Raw genomic sequence first — 9,727 nt, forward strand, 5'->3', positions numbered from 1 at the left:
ACAACGCCTTAGAAATCAGAGTTGCACCAAGGATCAAATCGATCCTAAACTCCACTTGCCTCATGGGATGCAGGCCAGGTAATTCCTATGGAAATACATCTGGAAACTCTATGACTACAGGCACATCCGAAACCAAAACCCTCTCTTTACCCGGTTAGCCACATACGCGAGATAACCCATACACTCATGTCGTAGATACCGTCGAGCCCAGGCAGAAGAAGAAAAGGTTGATCCAACCTTGGTTCCCTCACATTAAATAGTAAGTTCTCCCCCACTTGGGGTTCGAACCACCACCCGCTTCCCCTCACAATCTATCATGGCACCAAACCTGCTCAACCAGTCCATACCTACTCCCACGCATACATCCCCGATAAGGATAGGGATCAAATTGATCAGGTAAGACACCCTGAAAATCTCCAAGGTACAATCCCAAAAAACACTCAATGCAGAAACCCCGTGCTCATTAGCGATGGAAACTCGCAATGGGCATTCCAACTCTCCTAGAGACATATCAAAACTCCTACTGAAGGACTGAGACACAAAGGACCGACTCGCACCCGATTCTAAAAGCACAAGATCAGGAAAGGAGTTCACTAAGAAGGAGCCTAATAAAAATACATTCATAAGATACAACAAAATGACTTGACAGAATCATAAATGAAAACATACCAGTAACGACATACGGCACCGCCCTGGCCTCCTCTGTCGTGAGCAGAAAGGAATGAACCCTGGCCTTCAGAGCCTTAGCTCTCCCATATCGTCCATCTATAATCCTTAAAGTAACTGGGGTTGGTGTCTGCACCAGTCTGGCAGCAAGCAAAGGACATTGGGCATTCATGTGGCCCACCTGATTACAATTGTAACAAATCCTGGTTCTCGGTACTAGGGCCTACTGGAGACAATCCCTCACAAAATGCCCCTTCTTTTTACGTTTGTGGCACCCAGTATCTGATCGACAAAGGCCATCATGCTCCTTCCCATACTTGCCACAAGTGTGGACCCTCTGACCTCCAGATTGTGAAACAGTGGGCTTGAACCGCTTTACCGTAGACTGTGGTTGCACCGTAGCCTTCCTCTCCTCCCTCGTATAGGTCCTAATCTCAATATATTTAAGTCCCTAAAAATCGCTTGACATATCAATCTGATCCGCTTGATGGTGCGGAATCCCAATCAAGTGGATGATGCAAGATAGAATGGAGTAAACGCCACATGGACCAACCGTAAACGCCACCCAACCGTAAACCCAAGGTTGTTTTTGGTCCTAGACCAAAAACTACAATTGCCTAGAAAAGTAAAGTATAACCATATTTTAGACCCAACAATCTCCCCCTTGGTTTATAGCTTTCTTTTCCTTTGACCCAACAAACTCCCCCTAGGATTGTAGCTTGCATTTCTTCCCAGTCTTCACTCTAAGCTTGGCTTCAACATTAATCTTTGATTTCTTCACGACTTCAAGATGAACATATGAATCTTTATGTGAGTGACTTCATCTTGAGCAGTTGGGCTTCTCTTCAAAATTTGACATTGAACGCACGTTGGGTGTGGAGGCTTGTTATAAAGATTCTTGAAAATTTGCGCTTTCAGCTTGAGAATCTTCAGAGAGAATATCAGAGAGAACGAATCTTCTGGATCACTTCAGCAGGTTCATAGATAGCAACAAATTGATTGAGGAGGCTTCAATGCAATCTATCACATATTCTTCAAATACATCTTCACCATGCTTCTGGGGTTGAAAGATTGAATGTTGAAAGAATAATCTTCATTTCTTGTTCCTACGAATGAGAATTCTTCGACAATCACGGATGAAGCTTTGGCTCAGAAAATCTCGATATAGTCTCCATGAGTCTCGTCTACATCTGAATTTACTTTTCAAGACATAGAAAATTTTGAGATAGAAACAAAACTAAAAAACAAACTTAGCACACGATATTTTTTGGATTTTTCATATTATCTGAAAAAAATAAAACAGAAACAAAAATATTTTTGGATTTTTGATTTTTCTGAAAAAGAAATAAAACAGAAATAACAATATTTTTGGATTTTTGGTTTTCTGATATTTGTTTGATTTTTAAAATTTTTAATTCTCCCCCTAAATTTGTGCATAGAGGAAAACTATGAACAAATTTAACAAAAACAAAAATAATGACTAAATTTAAGACTTTTGGGATCAAAGTTGTCAAGCAATTCAATCTCGATTATCAGCACACGTCTGCATGTTTAGATCTGGTCAATCACCCGTATTGTGGCCCACTTAAACACAAATGATATTTGACAAATTTGACAGATTATAAGTGACAAGTCGTTGTGATCTATATTCTTAAATGGACCATTTAGCTGACGACAACCAAGGATATTGTTGTCCACTTAAATTAAGCAGCAATATCTACAGACGACCTATTAAATGGTGCAATTTTAGATGCACTAGAACGTGTTTCCCACTTTCTGATATACCCCAACAATCAAGAACTTCCAAAGAACTCCTTACTTTAGGTGAGTATTCAATCATTAATAAAGAAGTCAGATATAGAAGCGCATATGTTGTATCCCAGGTCGGATGTTTTCCAATCACGCAGAGGGAACAACATATGACTAACATAGATAGAGGGATAGAGAGATAGTAGGGTGCATATGCTGTGTCCCAGGTCAGATCTTCCGATCACGCAGAGGGGACAACATATGACTAACAGATAGAAAGATTTTCATATATAAGGATATGCATAGAGATAGAGTTGCATATGTTGCATTCCAGGTCGGATATGTTCCAATCACGCAAAGGAAGCAACATATGACTGACAGATAGAAAGCAAGAAAATAATTTCCTACAGACCAACTTTATCAGAACCCCCCAGTTGCCCTATCAGTACCAGAATTCAGTACATGAGTCCATACATCGAGGAAATGATAAGCCACAATTCTAGATACATATGACTTTAGTGTATCCTGTAGGTTCTCATGTTGATCTCACTGCTCAATCTATCTAAGCGTCATATGGTCAGTCCAAATGAGACTATCTAAGTTCATATTGTCTAGTCCTTTCATTTGTCAATCAATGTCTAGTCCTTTTGAATCCTTTGTGCCTACCAGCACATTGAACACAGAGTCTAGACAATTTGGCTTCAGTGCATTACACGAATTTCATATTGCTCTTTAGCACTAGACTTCATATCACTTCGCAATAATACCTACTAACGAAAAACTATAAGAAAATAAAAGACTATCTTCAAAACGAATCATTGTAAGAAAAACTCAGGAGTATCAAGAAGAAAACTCAAACCGTAAGTCACCAAATGGATATGCATCCAGAAGGTCTGAGAACAGCACGCATAATTCGATCTCAGAACAGATCCAAAAATTCTTCACATCGTTAAGCACAAACCCCATGTATGATCCTTTCCTTTCTTCCCTTCCAGCAAAGGACACATACTCTCAAACTAAGTTCTGAGCGTTGTACAGTTGAGAGATGTCTCCTATCATGTGCTTGGAACAGCCACTACCAACAAATCGAAGTCTGATGATATGCCTCCATAGCCGCTCCAGCACAGAGTACGGGATTAATTGGTCTTTGGAACCCAGTCCATTTTGAAACTAGGTTGACCTTTGTCATCAACGCAAGGTACTCTCTCCCATGACATATCTTGCTTATCACAAACAGAAGATGAAGAATGTTAGAATCATTAGGTGATTTAGGAGAATGAACCTTTGGTACCCATCTGTAGTCGGGTTTAACCCATTTCTTGTTCGATCGGATGGGTGCCTCGGCACTTGATTTTGAACTTGAAGCCGATCTTCGAGATGACTTTGATCTAACTGATCTTGGTTTCACTATAGCATCTTTTGGATTGGACCTCTAGAAATGTGTCCATGTGTTCCACAGTGAAAACATGTCTTTTTCTTCACGTAGGAATTTTTCTTCCTGCCCCTGGTGGCGTGCCCTTGCCTTGTCTCTGATTGTTCCCACAAGCACACTTGCAACAGGCACTTTGTTTCGCTTGTTTTGGTGGCTTGTATTTACCAACAGCGGGTTTAGAAGTAACTGAGTTAGAAGCAACGGTTCAGAGTTCAAGGAGACATTGGTTTGTTCAATAGTGTCCTCCTTGTTCTCATCTTCCGCTACTTTACCTGCACAAGAAGTAGAATCACTAAAAACTTTCACCTTAATATTCTCAGTTGGCCCAGATTGTTCAGTATTAACTGAAGCTTGTTCAGGGAGTGGGCCAAACTGAGCAGGAATTTCTTCCTCATTGGTCTCAAGGGGTGGGTTATAGTTGCCATTGAAGGGAGGTGGTACACTGTGATACCCTAGACCCTTGGTTTGATTATCTTTAAATGTTAATTGTTTTTCTATCATGGATGCAACTACCTCACTTGACACATCAAATTTCTTAAAGTTGAATTCAGAATCTTTATATTTAGCTTTCAATGCATCAAGTTCGGTACTCAAGTTAGCAAGCTGTTCCTTAACATAATCATAATTCACACATTTATTACTGTATTCTTCTTGAAGTTTTCTAAAATCCTTGGTTTTGGCCTCTAGTTGTTCTTTTAAAGGTTTTTGGGCCTTCCTAAGTGTATATCCTTCATATTTAAGGTCCTCATTTTCCCTTTTTAGCAAATCATTTTGTTCACGAAGAAACTTAATCGTAGCTTCACAAGATTGAGAACATAAAACTTCATTGACCGGGATGTTTGAGGAACTCATTGTTTACCAAAAATGCCCTTTGATTATAAACCTCAAAATTCAACCTTAAAAATCAAGTTTAAAAAGTCGAACTTAAAAGTCAAACTTGAAAAATCAAACTTAAAAGTCAAACCGAAAAGCTAAAAGTGAAAATTTGAAAGTTAAACGAGAAAGTCAAAGTTTAAAGTCAAAGGTCAAACTTGAAAGTCAAAGTCAATTTTTGAGGTCAAAAGTCAATTTAGAAAGTCAAAAATTAGAAGTCAAAACTTTGGGTTGAAAATGAAACTTTAAAATTTGAAAAATTAATTTTTGGGCCAAAATTGTAAAAAATCCGAAAATATGAACCGAAAATGCGAAGCTATATGATTTAATCAGGGAGGATGTTAAACATCTGGCTTGCTAGATCAATTGGTAAGGTGGCGGGTTGTATATGCAAGAGACCCGAGTTTGATCCTCCTCCACCCCAGAATTTTTGAATATATGTTGATTACCCTCTAACCGAGAACTCGCACCCACTGATCGAAAATAGGCTTTTGGCCGCAAGCGAGGACTGCAAACGAGGACTAGACTGAACACATGCTAGAACTGCTAGCTGAACACGTGTGCAATGTTCAAAGCCGAAAACGTATCACAATTGTAAACGCTTCGGCTGTAAACGCTTCGGACCGCAAACTCGGACACGCTCCTCCTAACCGCAAACCTCGTTATCGGCTGGAAACGAGTTTACAGCTGTAAACGTGTTTACGGCTGTAATCAATTCGGAAAAACACGCTGAATGCGAAAATGGCCGCCGGATTTCGCTGTTTACGACCAAAAAACGCGATTTTTCACCTTTTTAGCTCCAAAACTCGATCAAAAAGCCATTTTTATGAAAAACACAAAGAACAAACCCCCAATATTTTGTCAAAAACTATCAAAAAACATAAAATCCTTCAACAAAAAAATGCAAAAACGCTCCAGATCTTGCCAAAAAGATTGATACAATCCAAGCTCTGATACCAACTGTAAGTCCCTAAAAATCGCTTGACGTATCAATCCGATCCGCTTGATGGTGCGGAATCCCAATCAAGTGGATGATGCAAGATAGAATAGAGTAGAAGAAGAAGAAGAAGAACTTGATGAATCTATGGTGTATTCAATAATATGAATGATGTTCCATACACATAAGATCCACACACACACACTCTTCTTCTCTCTAGTTTCTCTCTCTAGAACACCTTGATTTACACACACACTTGACCGTAAACTCCTTTTTCCATCTGAAATCTACTGACACTATTTATAGGGAACAGTAGCTGATATCGCAATAATTATACATATATTTCAAGCGATATTTATGTATTTTTAGCTATATTTTGGTATGATTTAAGATAAAAAGTACTTATAAAGTTTGAAATTCCATTTTACAGCTAAAAATCATTTCTGAAGAAAAAAGGAGAAGAAAATGTGCAAAAATCCGCAAAAAGAAGTGAAAGAAATTACACGAAGAAAAACGAGATCAAAAAGTCAAAGAATTCAAAAATAGCCGCGTTGGAAAGACGAGAAAACAAAATAAAAATATACAAAAAAAAAAAGAATTTAAATTAATTAATGAGGTTTAATTAAAATAAATTATTGGGAATTAATTATTTAATTTCTAAATAATTTATATTAATTAAATTAATTTAATTTAATTTAAATTGGAAAAAGAAAAAAAAAGAAATAGAAAAGAAACAAAAATCTAGCCCAAAAATCGGAGCCCAAAGACGGCCTGATCCGTCCACCAAAAGACCCGAACCGAATCCGAGATCCGACCCGTCCGCCCCGCGTCCATTTTCCCTCACAGAAAGATCCGATGGTTTCCGACCCGACCCAGAGCTCCGACCCACTTTAGGATCCGCGCTTTTTTCCGATTATGACGTCATCGACGACGTCACTCGGTTCTGATCCGCATCCGGCTTCGACCCAGCTCCGACCCGAGCTCCGATTCGTTTTCCCTCACAGAAGATCCGCGCCTCGACCCGGATTCCGACCCAAATTCGATCCGGTACTATTCATGCCTAAACGACGTCGTTTTGAGTACCAGATTTGCCAATTCCGATTCCATTACGTTTTTAACCATTTTTTCCCCACTTTTTCCTATTTTAAACCCATTTCTTTCCAACCAATACTCAATAATTCACCACCTTTAAACTTTCCAACCATTTATTCCCATCTTTTTATTTCTTTTGAATTCTTTTTCATTAGATCCAATCTCAATTTATTTCTTTTTGGTATTTAATTCTCCCAATTTTTACTATAAATACCACCATTTTTCACCACAGGGAGGAAAAGGAAAAGAAAAAAGAAGACATTAGAATCATACACTTTGATACACAAATTTCTCCATACAATTTCTTACCATATCACCACTATACCAAATTCCACCCAACCTTTGAACCACAATTGGGGATTCAAGAGTCAAAAAGCTAAGGAATTGAAGATTGCAGTGGCATTAAGGACTACATCGGGTTTGTTTTATCGACATGTTTAACATTCTCAATATGTTTTCTATGTATGTTGTAACCTTAATTATGAGCTAAATTCTCTTTGCTTTCACTTGGATAATGAAACCTTGAAAATATGATTTGATTTATATTATTCGGATATTAATTGTTATTTATTTTATCATGCATATTTGATCATTTATTTGTATATGTTAAGTTTTTGTAATTAATTTTCCCATAACTAAGTTAATATTTTTAAAAGATCACTTTAATTATATTATCTTGAATCATAAATTTTTCATAACCATTGATATTTATGACTAGTAAAGGACAATATTCTAGGAATTGGGCAAAATAAAATACTAAAAATTTAACATGTATATTTTATATCGTACGACCAACTTACGATTCCTATTTGTTTTACTACCACTAAAATGAATAGTTTGATCAAATGTTTGCATGATACGAATTAATTATTGTTAATAAATTGTTAATTGCATGACAATTGTTTTTAATTAATTTTATTATCAAAACGGTAAAAAATTTAGATCATGATTTTTAACCAATTTTAGAAATCGGTAAATAACTAATAATATCCATTGCACTTAATATAAATCATTCATTACTAAAAGGTGGAATTAAATCTAAGTGAAAGCATCCTTATCATTCTTGATTCTTAAAAACCAATTCTTGTTCTATATTTATTCTACACTTTAATTGTTAAAATTCTCATTATTGTCTTGTTACTAGAAATTCCCCCAAGTTACTTATCTTTTAAGTTAATTAGCGACAAATAGTCTAATATTAAATCATACTCGTTTCCCCAAGTGTTCGACATCCGTTCTTACCATTGCTATATTACAAATTCAATTAGGTACACTTGCCTAAGTCGATAGTAAATTCTAATATCGGTAATTTCAACCTTATAAATTTAAGACTAGTGAAATTTACACATCAAGTTTTTGGCGCCGTTGTCGGGGAAACGGTTTTATTTGGTTTAGTCTTATTGTTTGTTATTTAACGTAAAAAAAAAAAAAAAAAAAATTAAAATTTTTTTTTTAAAATTTTTAAAAAGAAAATATTAAAAACAAAATTAATAAAAAAAAAAAGACGAAATTGATTTAAAATATTAATTTTACTTATTAAAAATTTAAAAAAAAAAAATTTAAAAAAAAATTTTAAAAAAAAAAAAAATTATTATATATATTTTTTTCTTTTAATTTAGTATTGCATAAATTTCCTTAGTTGTACGTTAATTATAGGTTGTTAAATTTTCTTAGTTAATTATAGATTGTTAAATTTACTTATAAAAAAAAAAATTTAAAAATATTATAAAAAAAATAATATATATATATATTTAAAAAAAAAAATTATTAAAAAAAAAAAATTTAAAAATAAAAAAATAAAAAAATGGTATCAGAGCCATGTTTATATTGCATGAATAACCTTATTTAATTCGCGTGTAATACGAGTAATTCTACTTACCAGAACGGTGTTTGGAATTGGTACGTTGGTTTTGGTTGCTGGATTCCAGAAAAGTTATATTTATAATATACACCGAAATGATCTTGCCTCCCGGCTGCCTCTCTCTGTCTGTTCTCTATTTGATAGTCAAAGTATTACACAAAAATTAAATAAATAATTTATGCAGTATAATCAATTCACTTTAAGATAGAATTTCCCTAATATATGACCCGAAGTTCAAATTCCATTTTCGTTCCACCGTTAGAAGAGCCCGAACGCACGTTTCATCAACGAATCCGAGAAAACCAAACAATGACCGATCTAGCCCTCCTTTCATTAGAGGAATATACAAGCCGTACTAGAGACGGAGATGATCATGGAGTCATTCGTCCAGCGATACCAGCCCAAACAAATTTCGAATTAAAAGGACAATTTCTTCACCTTCTACGAGAAACTCCTTTTGCCGGAAGAGAAGATGAAGATGCGAACCAACATGTCGAAGGTGTACTAGAAATAGCTGACTACTTCAACATTGTTGGAGTAAGCAAAGATGCAGTCATGCTTAGAGTGTTTCCAATAACACTACAAGGAGCTGCAAAACGTTGGATAAAATCTGAACCTACGATTACCACATGGGAAGGTTTAAGATCAAAATTTACAAAACAATTTAGCCCACCATGCAAAATTGCGAAGATGAAAATGAAAATTCAAAATTTTCAGCAGCTTGAAGATGAGACACTGTATGATGCTTGGGATCGTTATAAAGAAATGCTGCAAAATTGTCCACAACATGATCTAAATCCACATCAGGTCGTGCAGACTTTCTATAACGGGATCGATGTTTGTACCCGTCAGTTAGTTGACTCTCAAGGACCCATTCCTAAGAAAAATCCAGCTGACGGGAAAGCAATAATCGAGGAACTCGCCCAACACTCACATCAGTGGCATTCTTCACGAGATTCATCTTTCCGAAAAAGATCAACAGGAGAGAGCTCAGATGGCTTGGCAGCATTAAATGCAAAATTGGATGCATTAGGAAGAGACATGAAAAAGGTCAATCAGACAATTCATGCTATCCAAGTCGGCTGTGACAACTGTAGTGGACCACATCTTGAAAGAG

At 36.1% G+C, this 9,727-nt stretch overlaps 1 non-coding gene across 1 annotated transcript; it reads right to left on the minus strand.

Moving 5' to 3' along the window:
* Window positions 1-9,298: 9,298 nt before the first annotated feature.
* On the minus strand, window positions 9,299-9,404 carry LOC145161801 (small nucleolar RNA R71). The gene has a single exon (XR_013738675.1). It is a non-coding gene; the product is annotated as a small nucleolar RNA R71 (small nucleolar RNA).
* Window positions 9,405-9,727: the final 323 nt, after the last annotated feature.

The sequence above is a fragment of the Lactuca virosa genome, chromosome 2 (genome assembly GCF_052849685.1).
Source record: "Lactuca virosa cultivar CGN04683 chromosome 2, Lactuca_virosa_CGN04683_v6, whole genome shotgun sequence".
NCBI lineage: Eukaryota > Viridiplantae > Streptophyta > Magnoliopsida > Asterales > Asteraceae > Lactuca > Lactuca virosa.